Source organism: Jaculus jaculus, chromosome X (assembly GCF_020740685.1).
Source record: "Jaculus jaculus isolate mJacJac1 chromosome X, mJacJac1.mat.Y.cur, whole genome shotgun sequence".
NCBI lineage: Eukaryota > Metazoa > Chordata > Mammalia > Rodentia > Dipodidae > Jaculus > Jaculus jaculus.
The window spans coordinates 4,391,161-4,404,887 of record NC_059125.1 but is presented as its reverse complement, the minus strand read 5'-3'; positions in this window follow the sequence as shown (position 1 = coordinate 4,404,887).

The window sequence follows — 13,727 nt, the reverse complement described above, 5'->3', positions numbered from 1 at the left end:
TAAGAAGCTGTGATAGTGGATTGATCCTCAAATGAATAATATTAAAAATAAAATGCTAAGCAAAGCCTGATAGTACAGGCCTGTAATCCCAGATACTTTGGAGGCTGAGGCAGGGGGATCACAAGTTGAAAGCCTGCCTGGGCTACAGAGTGAGTTCAAGACCAGACTGGGCAACTTAGCAAGACTATCTCAAAATTAAAAAAGAAAATAAAAATTAGCCAGGCATGGTTGTCCATGCCTTTAATCCCAGCATTTGGAAGGCAGAGGTAGGAGTATTGCCTTGAGTTCAAGGACACCCTGGGACTATATAATGAATTCCAGACCAGCCTGGGCTAGAGTGAGATCCTACTTTGGAAAACAAAAACAAAAGAAAGAAAGAAAAGGAAAGGAAATAGTAATAATAATAATAATAATAATAATAATAATAATAATAATAATAATGAAAATAAAAATATGAAGCCGGGTGTGGTGGCGCATGCCTTTAATCCCAGCACTTGGGAGGCAGAGGTAGGAGGATCACCGTGAGTTCAAGGCCACCCTGAGACTACATTGTGAATTTCAGGTCAGCCTGGGCTAGAGTGAGACCCTACCTCAAAAAAAAAAAAAAAATGACTGGATCTGTAGCTTCGTAATACAGTACTTGCCTAATGTGCACTTGAGGCCCTGGGTTCAACCTCAGTACTACAAAAATAAATAGATAAATAAATAAGCAAACCAATGAATGAAAAGTGTTTTAGAGAAAACCAAGAGGAAAGGAACACTAGACTAGAAATCTGATAAAGCTTTGAAGAAGAGTTGGGATGGAATGAAGTCTTGGATGCCGGCTAGAATCTGCAGAATAGCCCTAGAAGATGGTTAGCGCGGCATTCTGTACATGGGAAAGAAATATGGTGAAACATAATGAAGCCAGAGTTCAGGGCCCCGAATGACCAGTGAAATGTTTAAAGATTTACAGAAATGGCTCAGGATGGAAAATCAGTTGGAACAGAATTCTGTGAAGACCCAAACTCCTCCCCTGCACGTGCCTTAAAATACTAGGCCCCCAAAGTCCCATGAGGAACCTGCATCTTTCTTAGTAGAGTGTGGGCAGTCATAAAGCTTTTCTTAGCTAAGCAGTGACACGATCCAAGCTGTGATGTAGGCAGGTTCTCTTGACAACTCCACACTGAAGGGGGGGGGGAGAGAGAGAGAGAGAGAGAGAGAGAGAGAGAGAGAGAGAGTTGGAGATTGATGATAACATGTACAGACCAAGACCATTGTGGAAGACATGTGGCAGTAAGGACCTAAAGGAAGACCAGAACCCCAAAAATGAAAATAAGGAAAGTGAAAAAAAATAGGAAATCACTGACAGAGCTCAGCAACTATTGCATCTAAAAGACCAGATAAATTAAAGCAGGCTCCAAAGGTTGGGAGAACAGTGATGCCCTTAAAGACAATAAGTGTCCTTGAGAAGGGCAGGCAGTTTTGAGAAGGCTAGAAGTATATTTAAGGGCTGGGAATGTGGCTTAGTTGGTAAAATGCTTGCTTAATGTGTAAGAAGCTCTGTTTTAACCCACAGCATTGTCTAAACCCGACATGGTGCCTTAAGTCTATAACATTAGCACTCAGGAGGTAGAAGCAGGAGGATCAAAAATTCAAGGTCAGCCTGGGCGTGGTGGCGCACACCTTTAATCCCAGCACTTGGGAGGCAAAGGTAGGAGGATCACCATGAGTTCAAGGCTACCCTGAGACTACATAGTAAATTCCAGGTCAGCCTGAGCTAGAGTGAGACACTACCTCAAAAAAAAAAAAAGAAAGAAAGAAAGAAAGAAAGAAAGAAAGAAAGAAAGAAAGAAAGAAAGAAAGAAAGAAAAAGAAAAAAATTCAGGTCATCCTTGGCTATATAGTATAGTTTGAGGCCAGTCTGGGATACAGAATACCCTGTCTTAAAAATAATAATTATGGGCTGGAGAGATGAGTTAGCGGTTAAGCGCTCGCCTGTGAAGCCTATGGACCCCGGTTCGAGGTTCGGTTCCCCAGGTCCCACGTTAGCCAGATGCACAAGGGGGCGCACGCATCTGGAGTTTGTTTGCAGTGGCTGGAAGCCCTGGCACGCCCATTCTCTCTCTCTCCCTCTATCTGTCTTTCTCTCTGTGTCTGTCGCTCTCAAATAAATAAATAAATAAATGAACAAAAAATATTTTAAAAAATAATAATTATAATTTGAGCACAACACAGTGGCATATCCTTACAGTTTTACTTCCTCAACTCATCAACTCAGGAGGTTGAGGCAGGAGGATCACTTCAGCCCAGGAATTGGAAACCTGAGCAAGACAGTAAGAGTCCATTAATAAAAATGCTGGTTGTGTTGACTCATGCTTCTAATCTTAGCACTTGAGAGACTGAGGTAGGAGGATCCTGGACTACATAGTGAGTTCCAGGTCAGTCTCCCTCAAAAAGAAGAAGGAGGAGGAGGAGGAGGAGAAGAAGAAGAAGAGAGATGAGGAGAAGAGAGAAAGAAAGATATGAAAAAAGATTTAAGGGCTGGAGAAATGGAGAAATGGCTTGGCAGTTAAGGCACTTGCCTGCAAAGCCAAAGGACCCAGGTTTGATTCCCTGGAACCCTCATAAGCCAGATGCACAAGGTGGCACGTGCGTCTAGAATTCTTTTGCAGTTGCTGGAGGCCCTGGTGTGCCCATTCTCTCTCTCTCTCTCTCCCTCTTTCCTCTCTCAAATAAGTATTTTTTTTAAAAAAAGAAAAAAAATTGGAGGCTGAGAAGGTGGCTATGCAAGCATGACAACCTGAGTTTGATTCCTAGAACCCATGTACAATGTGATGCAGTGACACAGGTATGTAAGCCCATCCCTCCTATGGGCAAGATGGGAGATGGAGACAGGAAAATCACAGAAGCTAATGGGCCAGTTAGCCTGGAAAGCCACAGCAGTGAACAAAAGAACGTTCCTCAATTGGAGTACAAGGTGAGGACCTACACTTGGGGTTGTCTTCTGGCCGCCATACATGCTCCTTGACATGCATGTTCATACAATGAACACACACATAAACACACAGATTTGTTTTTAAGTTCATTTGTATACGTTTCCAGTACTAAGTGGAATCTAAGTGGCTAGCCCATTAAGCAGGAGATTTGAGACCAAAGGCTTAGGGTCAAAACAGAGCTATCCATACACTACATGTGTTTTTTAGAGAATAAGAGAGAAAAGGTGCACCAAAGGCCTTTTCTTGGCGCATAAATGAGCAAGAAAATGATGTGAAGAAGATAAATGAGCAAGAAGAGCAAAGAGGCTCTCTCTCTGTCTCTGCTCTTTCTCTCTCTGCCTATCACTATCAAATAAATAAATAAAAAACAAACAAATTTTAAAAAATGGGCTGAAGAGATGGCTTAGAGGTTAAGCGCTTGCCTGTGAAGCCTAAGGACCGTTTTGAGGCTGGATTCCCCAGGACCCACGTTAGCCAGATGTACAAGGGGGCACACACATCTGGAGTTTGTTTGCAATGGCTTTGCAATGGCTGGAGGCCCTGGTATGCCCATTCCAATCTCTCTCTCTCTCTCTCCCTCCCTCTCTCTCTCTCTCTCTCTCTCTCTCTCTGTCCTCTCTCTCTCTCTGCCTCTTTCTCTCTGTGTCTGTCACTGTCAAATAAATAAATAAAAATGAACAACAAAAAAAGGAGAGCAAGGAGGGCTGGAGAAATTGCTTAGTGGTTAAGGCACTTGCCTAAAAAGCCAAAGGACTCAGGTTCACTTCCTCAAGACCCACGTAAGCCAGATGCACAAGGTGACACATGTGTCTGGAGTTTGTTTTCAGTGGCTGGAGGTCTTGCTGCGCCTATTCTCTCTCTCAAATAAGATATTGAAATATATATATATCTGGGTGTGGTGACACATGCTTTTAATCTCAGCACTCGGGAGGGAGAAGTAGGAGGATCCCTATGAGTTCGAGGCCACCCTGAGGCTACATACTGAATTACAGGTCAGCCTGGACTAGAGTGAGACCCTACTTAAAAAAACCAATATATATATATGGAACTAGGGAAAAGAGAAATGTAAGCACCACAGTGGTGTTACATGTCTGTAAATTTCAGCACTTGGGAAATGGAGTAAGAGGATCAAACGTTCACGGTCAGACGTAGCTACACAGTCAGTTCAAGGCCAGCCTGGACTACATGAGACCTTGTCTCAAGAAAAAGAAAAAAACAAAACAAAACAAAACATGGTTGGAGATATGGCTCAGTGGTAGTGTGTTTACCTAGCAAGCACCAAGCCCTGGGTTTGACCCCCAGTGCCACATAAACAAGGTGTGTAGATGCATGCTTATAATCACAGCACTCAGTAGGTAGAGGCAGGAGGATCAGAAGTTCAAGGTCATCCTTGGCTACATATTGATGTTCAGGCAGGTCTGGGCAAAATGAGATCTTATCTCCAAACCAAAGAGAAAGCGAACTGTATTAATAGGGCCTGGCTTTCTACAGGCCTTAGGCAATGTCTTGTCACATAGCATCCCTTGAGAAGGGCAGTATCAGGTCCTAACGAGTTTTTAATGGCTTCTAGCTTTCTTTTAGCTCTGGCCCCTCACATATGCCTAGGACCTGAAATCTTTGCCAGTCTAATTCTCCCTGGAAGCTGTCATATTGCCAGTTTTCTCATTTCTCATCTATCTTGAAATGACCCAAATAATTAACTGTGTCCAACTCTGCAACCTCACAGCACATTTCTTGACCCTCCACTGGCCAACAAACAACTCTGCCAGAGCCCATTCTGGCATCAGATGCCTAGGTTTCAATGTGGGCTGTGTCAATTACTGCCTGTGACTTTCAACCAATTACCGAACCTGCCATGTTTGATTCAATTTCGATCCCGGGGGCCCCAGCACAGTGACAAGTGCAATTCATATTTATTCAGTTGAATCAGATTTTGCAAAACCCAGGCCTCCACATGTTACTCTTGCTTTGTCTCTATATTTTTACTCTGTGTGCACAATGATGTTTTTAGCAGAAAAGTAGGTATACTGACTACAGGAACAACAAAAATTAAGCTAGATTTGTCCCTGAGGCTCAGCCTATCCCAGGTACTTTGAACCAGGCTTACTGTGCTGTGCTTTCAGTCTTCCAAGGTGCCCATCCTTGACATCTCACCTCAGTCTTGCCCATTGCCCAATGATGAGGGAGATACAAAGCACCACATAAATGAGATTCCTGCTCCACCATGATCTGTTCTGATGTATGATAAAGAGGAAGATGAGGTGTCCTGGCAAACTTAGGTTTCAGCTAAGGTAGGGAGTCGGAGGTGAGGAGACAGCAAAGAATTCAGTCTAGAGTATAGGAGAATTGGCCCACAAAGAAGGGGAGGCTCACCAGGCTCCATCAGATCACTCAAGGAATGAGGGAACTGTCAGGCTGAGTCAAGTCAAGTCTGGGATGAAAATTAGGAGGAAGATGTAGATTACTCCCTAAGAAAGGTGTAGGGGTGAATAAAACTCCACAATTTGCAAGTAATTTGGGAGAACCATGGACTTCTAGTTCGGGAATAAGTCCTAGATTACAGAGTAAGAATTCCTCCTTTGGATCTGGCGATCAAACTGAGGGCCTTGCACAGGCTAGGCAAGTTCTCTACCACTGAACTACACCGACTCCCAGCCCCTGCAGTGGGACATTAACTTGACTCCCTTTCGTTAGTGAAATACAAGTACCATACTTTCCATACTTTAGGGAATGGTTGAATTAGACGTGTTCTCAACAACTTTGTGCCCCCCTTCATAGCACTACTGAGAAAGCTCAGATGCAGAGACAGTATGTCAACAAGCCCTCTTTGAAAAGGGTAAGGCTTGCCGGGTGTGGTGGTGTACACCTTTAATCCCAGCACTCGGGAGGCAGAGGTAGGAGGATGGTCATGAGTTCGAAGCCACCCTGGCACTACATAGTGAGTTTCAGGTCACCCTGGACTAGTACATGCCTATAACCTCAACATTTAGAAGATAAAGGCAAGAGGATGAAGAGTTCAAGGCCAGCCTCTGAGGCATAAAGAGTTTGAGGCCAGCATGGGCTACATTAAACTGTTTTTAAAAAAAGTGGCCTGGAGGGATGGCTTAGCACTTAAGGCATTTGCCTGCAAAGCCAGAGGTCCCAGGTTCAATTCCCCAGGACCCACATTAGCCAGATGCACAAGGGGGTGCACGCATCTGGAGTTCCTTTGTAGTGGCTGGAGGCCCTGGAGCGCCCCTTCTCTCTCTCTCTCTCCCTCTCCACCTTCTTCTCTGCCAAATAAATAAATAAATAAAAATAGTTTTAAAAAAAGCAAAGCAAAAATTCCCAACAAACCAAAACAATACAAGTGACTAGAAATGAGAAAAGAAAATTGGGACTCATGGCTCAGTTGTACTTGTAATACCAGCACTTGGGAGGCTGAGGCAGGAGGTTTGTTACAAGTTCAAGGCCAGCCTGGGGTACATTGGGACTCTGAGTTAAACAAAACAAAACAAAAAATCTGAAGCATCAACAATAAAACAATGTTATGGCTTCTCTACCATTGTTTTTTCAGCTACTTGCACTTTTATCTTCAATTCCTATGAAACAATAGGGAGAAGCAGTAGATGGATTGAAACTGTTCTCTGAGCCATAGAGTACATTTACCGATAAGGTGAGCATTACGGCTTGACTTGTATTGCTTGAAGTTCACATGTGAAGTGTTCACCCCTCAGTCCCTCCCAGTGTGACCTCATTTGGAAGTAGGGTCATTGCAGATGGAATTCATCAGGATGAGGTCATTGTGGAGTACAGTGCGCCTCTAATCCAATATGACTGGGGAAATTTGGACACAGATCATAACTCAGCGAGAACAGCATGTCAAGATGAAGACAGAGACTGAAGTGATGCATTTACATGCCAAAATGCCAGACTGCCAGCAACCTAGCAGAAGCTAGGAGACAGGCATGGAACAGATTCTCCCTTCCTGCCCTTGGAAGGAACCAATCCTGCCCTTAACTTGATGCCAGACTTTTGGCTTTCACAACTAGACAGTAATACATTTTTGTTGCTTAAGGTGCTCAGGGCTGGAGATGTAGCTCAGTTGATAGAGTTCTTGCCTAGCATACACAAGGACCTGGATTTGATCCATAGCTCTGTATAACCCGGGTGTGTGTGGTGGTGCAGGCCTATAATCCCGGCACTGGGCAAGGTGATGCAAGAGGATCAGGAAATTTATGGTCATTCTGGGCTACATACAGAGTTCCAGGCCAGGTGTGGTGGCGCATGCCTTTAATCCCAGCACTTGGGAGGCAGAGGTAGGAGGATCACTCACTGTGAGTCTGAGGCCACCCTGAGACTACAGAGTGAATTCGAGGTCAGCCTGGGCTAGAGCAAGACCCTACCTTGAAAAAACAACAAAACATGTTCCAGGCTAGCCTAGACTACATGAGACCCTGTCTAAGAAAGAAAGAAAAGAAGAAAGAAGGAAGGAGGGAAAGAAAGAAAGAAAGAAAGAGGAAGGGAGGGGAGAGGAATGGCAAGGATGCTGTGACTAGTTCTTTGTTACAGCAGCCCAAGCTCAGGAAAATAGTGGGAGAGTGTCTCCCACTCTTTCTTGGGCACAGTGCAGTTAGGATGCACACAAATTGCTCAGTCTTACAGGAAAATGGCCCTCATGTGAGAACATTTCTTTGATGGAGGAGAACAGGCACCAAGTACAGTGGCAAATAAGGGGCAGGCAATAGTTTTGCTTGGTTTTAGGATTTAACAGTCCTCAGCGTTTGGAAATACTGAGAAATGAGGCCACCGAGTGGATCAGGTAAATAGCTCAAAGTAAATAAAAATGGCCTTATGATAGATTTGGTTATGGAAAGAGGAGCCTGTAGTTGGAAGGATTTTGGGTACAACAAATAACCCCATCATCCCTCACCTTCATGCAAGGTCCTTTAAACACATAAACAATCCAAATAAAAACTGTGCTGAGGGGCTGGGGAGATGGGTCAGTGGTGAAAGACGCTTGCTTACAAAGTCTGCTAGCCCAGGTTCAATCCCGAAGCCACCAGCGTAAAGCCTGAGAGGCATTCATTTGCAGTGGCCAGAGACCTTGGTGTGCCCATACACCAAGTAAATAAGAATTCAAAACAATGTGTTGATGTAAACATACAATCTCTTCTTTGAAGTAGGATCTCATGTAGCTCAGGCTACTCTTGATCTAGCCAAAGCTGACCTAGAACTTTGGATCTTCCTGCCTCTACCTCCAAAATGGTGGGATACAAGTATGCTCCACTATCCCAGGTTTATGTGGTGCTAGGGGTTGAATCCAGGGCATGCTAGATAAATGCTCTACCAGGGCTGGAGAGATGGCTTCATGCCTGTGAAGCCTAAGGACCCAGGTTTGATTCTTCAGGTCCCACATAAACCAGATGCACATGATGGCGCATGTGTCTGGAGATCATTTGCAGAGGCTAGAAGCCCTGGCACACCCATTCTCGCTCTCTTTCTCTAATAAATAAATAAAAATAAAACTAAAAAAAAAAAAAAACACTCTACCAAGTGAATCCCATCACCAGCCAGGTTTTCTCCTTTCTTTGACTTTCCCATCTACTTAAACTTGCTAGCAACTCTTACACTCCTTTCCAGTTATTTTATCAAGCCAATTGTGTTCCTGGTTATTCTTCAACCCTTTCCCAAACTACAAAAACAGTCCCCACATTGTTCATAGGAAAATGCTCCAGGCTGAATAGTGTTAACCCAAATTTCTATGTTGCGTTAATCCCAAAAAGTCAATGTATTTTGGGCTGGAGAGATGACTTAGCGGTTAAGTCACTTGTCCATGCTTATTCAGTGCCTTAACCGCCATGCCATTGCTATAGCCCATCTTCCAGATTTTTATGTGAAAGCCGGAAGTTGACATTGAGTATCTTCTCAATCACTCTTCACCTTATTCAGAGACAGAGTCTCTTGCTGAACCAGGAATTCATCAATTTGGCTACCCTAGCTAGCCAGCAAGGCCTGGGGATCCTTCTGTGTCTGCCTGTCAAATGCTGGGTTTACAGGAGTATGCCATAATGCCTGCATCTACATGGGTGCTGGGGATCTAAACTCAGGTTCCCAAATTTGTGTGGCAAGTCCTTTACATACTAAGCCATCTCCCCAGCCCCAACCTTTTGATTATTTGATTATTGTCAAAAGTGCTGACTTGGATTGTTGGGGATCTCCGCCTCCATAGACCTTACTACCCTGGCTGCCTCTTGTAGGGAAATGAGTAAGGTTACTTTTCTAATATCAAGTCACAGATGGAAGCTTCTGTATTGGGTTACTGTGATAGTTAATCTTCATTGTTAATGTGACTGGATTTAAAATCATCTGGGAGGTGAGTGTGATTCTGGGTGTGTCTATGAGGGCATTTGCAGAGAGGATTAACTGAGGAGGGAGACCTGCTCTTCCTGGAATGTGAAGGACACCATTCCATGGTCTGGGGGCAGGGATGACTAAAAGGAAAACACTGAGCCCCAACATTCCCCTCTCTCTGCTGCCAGCTCTGCGTGGTATAAATAGGCTCAACACCTACTCCAGCCTCCCTGAACCACTTTGCCTTCCCTGGTGGCGAAATCCATGCTGGATTGAAAGCCTATGAAACCATGATGCACAATAAACTTTCCCTTCCTGAAGCTGTTTCAGCGAGTGTTGTGGTCATGGCAATGCAGAAGCAACTACTATGGTGGCAGAGATATGCGATAATGGTACGTGGTTGGGGTTGGGCTGGGAGCAGGCCTAGCCCTCTGGAGGAAAGTGAGGAGTTTTGAGATGTACCTTAATGGTTCTGCACCTTCGTGGTTCTTCACCTGCAACTGGGGATGGCCTACCTGCTTTCTTTCCAGCGACTCTTCACCAATGCTGCAGGGGCAAAGGAACAGCAGACTCATGTGCCGAATCTTGTGTCTGGCTTTACAGGGGCGCTGGGAAATTGGTTACTTTGATATTGAGTACCATCTGTGAGGAATGATTACCCATAACACATTACCGCTATAGGCTGTAATGAACCCCTCAAATATTTTTTTTGTCTTTTTTTATTTGTTTATTTGAAAGTGACAGAGAAAGAGAGACAGAGAGAGAGAATGGGTGCGCCAGGGCCTCCAGCCACTGCAAAGGAACTCCAGATACATGAGCCTCCTTTTGCATCTGGGTAACGTGGGTCCTGGGGAATGGAGCCTTGAACTGGGGTCCTTAGGCTTCACAGGCAAGTGCTTAACTGCTAAGCCATCTCTCCAGCCCACCCTCAAGTATTTCTATCAGAACTGCTTTTGGAAAGAAAAGGATAAGAGATCACTGGCAACACTAAATCTGGAGTGACATGGAGGTTGGGGAAGGAAGTAGAAGTTTGGGGTACTAAGATGAGCACTGTTGCCTAGACCTTGCCTGGTATAAATGCATTTATACGTAAAGGTTCCAAAATAGCCTGATAATCATTTAATTAATATGCCCACGGTTAGATACTCTTACTTGGAGATGAGTGAATAAATAAGAAATATTGGAATCTCCTATCTGTAGAATTTTAATTTTTCTAATTTGTTTTTATTTTATTTATTTTTATTTTTTTAATTTTTGTTCATTTTTATTTATTTATTTGAGAGTGACAGAGAGAGAGAGAAATAGGCAGATGAGAGAGAGAAGAGAGAATGGGCGAACCAGGGCCTTCAGCCGCTGCAAACGAACTCCAGACGCATGTGTCCCCTTTGTGCATCTGGCTAATGTGGGTCCTGGGGAATCAAGCCTCGAACCGGCATTCTTAGGCTTCACAGGCAAGTGCTTAATGGCTAAGCCATATCTCCAGCTCTGTTTTTATTTTATTTTATTTATTTATTTGTTTTGGTTTTTCAAGATAGGGACTCACTCTAGCTCAGGCTGACCGGAATTCACTATGTCATCTCAAGTTGGCCTCGAACTCATGGCAATCCTTCTACCTTTGCCTCCCAAGTGCTAGGATTAAAGGTGTGTGCCACCATGCCCCATCTTGTACATCTGGCCTACATGGGTCCTTGGGAACTAACCTGGGTTCTTTGGCTTTGTAGGCAAATGCCTTAACTGCTAAGCCATCTCTCCAGCCCATGTTTTGCCTTTTTATACCAACCTACTCCTGCAAATGGGAAAATCTCAATTTGTATTCATCTTTCTTTTCTTCTATTGTTGTAAAATATTTATTTATTTGAGAGAGAAAAAGACAAAGAGAGAGAGAGAGAGAGAGAGAGAGAGAATGAGTGTGCCAAGGGCTCTAGCCACTGTAAACTTTAGATACATACATCACCTTGTGCATCTGCCTTACATGGGTACTGGAGAATGGAAGCCAGGTCTTTTGGCTTTGCAGGCAAGCACCTTAACTGCTAAGTCATCTCTCCAGCCCTCTCATTATATATATAATATAATAGAAGTACATATACATAAATATATATATAAGTATATATAAGTAAATAAATATATATATTTATATTTATATATATATTTATATATATATAATATATATAAATATATATAAAATAGAAGTACATGTACATAAATATATATATAAGTATATATAAGTAAATATATATATATATATGTATATGTATATATATATACATACACATAGTTTATTGGATCCATCCCTACTTTCCATATTGTGTATTAACACAGCCTGAGAAGAGTGGAAACACTGATGAGTTAGTTAATTAATTCAGCAAATGCTTATTGATTGTCTTGCCTCATGCTAGGCATTAAGAAAATGAAAACAAAAAAGAGTAACACTTCACGGATAATTTATTATTATTAATTATTATTATTTTAGAGAGACAGAGAGAAAGAGGGAGAGACAGAGGAAGAGAATGAGTGCACCAGGGCCTTGCAGCCACTGTGAATGAACTTCAGATGCATGCGCCCCCTTGTGTGCATGTGCAACATTGCATGCTTGTGTCACTGTGCATCTCACTAAGTGGGGCATGGAGATTCAAGCATGCATCCTTAGGCTTTGCAGCCAAGTGCCTTAACTGCTAAGCCATCTCTCCAGACCCTGTTTATTTTTATGAATTTGTACGTGTGTGTGTATTTGTGTGCACACACATGCTGGTGAGCTCACACACTCATGAGCACATGTGCGCACAGATGCATGCACCCCATGTGCATCCATGTGGAAGCCTGAAAAGTTAATGTCCTTGGCTGTCACTCTTCTGTTTTGTATTTCCTTGAGATGGAGTCTCTCACTGAACCTGGAAATGCTATTGTTTTGGTCACATTGATTGACCAGCAATTCTCCTGTCTGTCTCTGCTCCCCTTAGTGCTTGGGTTACAGGCATGCATGGCCTTTTTATGTGATGGAACTCAAATTCTCATGTGTGCACAGTAAGCACTCTTACCCACTGAAATATCTGTAGCCCCACTTTTTAAATTTTTGTTTTGAAGACAAGGTATCATGTACTCCAGGCTGGCGTTGAATTTATTATGTAGCAGGGGATGCCCTTGAACTTCTGATCCTCTTGCTTTACTTCATCATTGCTTAGATTACAGCTGTCTATCACCACACTTGGTTTTGGGTGGTGGAGATTGAACCCAAAGCTTCGTGAGTGCTACAGGGTCACTGTGTATGTTTTTACATATCTGTCCCAAAATTCCAAGATTTCCTATAAAAGCCTGTAAAATTGCATTGAATTAGGTCTGATACTAAAACTAGAAAGTGAAAGGTACAACCATTTTATTACTTTTAGTACATCTACTCTATGAACTCATTTGTTTCCTATAAAAATTAAATGCTGTTTTAAATTTTTTTTCTATTTTTAATTAAAATCTTGGGAGAAGCTAATATGTTGTATATTACATCTTAGTCTTCCTGCATATATTCAAGGGGAAGGCATCATTCGCGATCATTTTAAGCTATCAGAATTCTTCAAGGGAGGAATTTTTTTTGAGGTAGGGTTTCACTCTAGGCTGACCTGGAATTCACTATGTAGTCTCAGGGTGGCCTCGAAATCATGGTGATCCTCTTACCTGGGCCTCCCGAGTGCTGGGATTAAAGGCGTGTGCCACCACACTTGGCTGGAGGGAATTTTTCTTCTCTCTCTCTCTCTCTCTCTCTCTCTCTCTCTTTTGAGACATGATCTCTTCTAGCCCAGTCTGACTTCCAACTTACTATGCAACTGAAGATGACCTTGGACTTCTGATCTCTGTACATCTACTCCTGAGTGCTGGAATTATAGGCTTGCGCTTCCAAGCCTGTTTTTTTTTTTATTTTTTTTTTGTTCATTTTTTATTTATTTATTTGAGAGTGACAGACACAGGGAGAAAGACAGATAGAGGGAGAGAGAGAGGATGGGCGCGCCAGGGCTTCCAGCCACTGCAGACGAACTCCAGGCGCGTGCGTCCCCTTGTGCATCTGGCTAACGTGGGTCCTGGGGAATCGAGTCTTGAACCAGGGTCCTTAGGCTTCACAGGCAAGCGCTTAACCACTAAGCCATCTCTCCAGCCCCCAAGCCTGTTTTTAATGTCGTATGGGGATTGAACCTGGGCTTCACACATGCTAGGCAAGTACTCTAATAATTTGACTATATCCCTAGGCCCTCCACTGCTTTTGTGTGCCTTCCTATGGAGCCCAGGCTGGCCTTGAAGTCATGGCAATCCTCCTGCCTCAAGTCTCTCCTTAAGTGCTGGGATTATAGGCATAAATAATCAACTAAGTCTTCCTTTATCACATAAAACAAAATGATTTTTTTTGTTACTACAGCTGGGGATATAGCTCAGTTG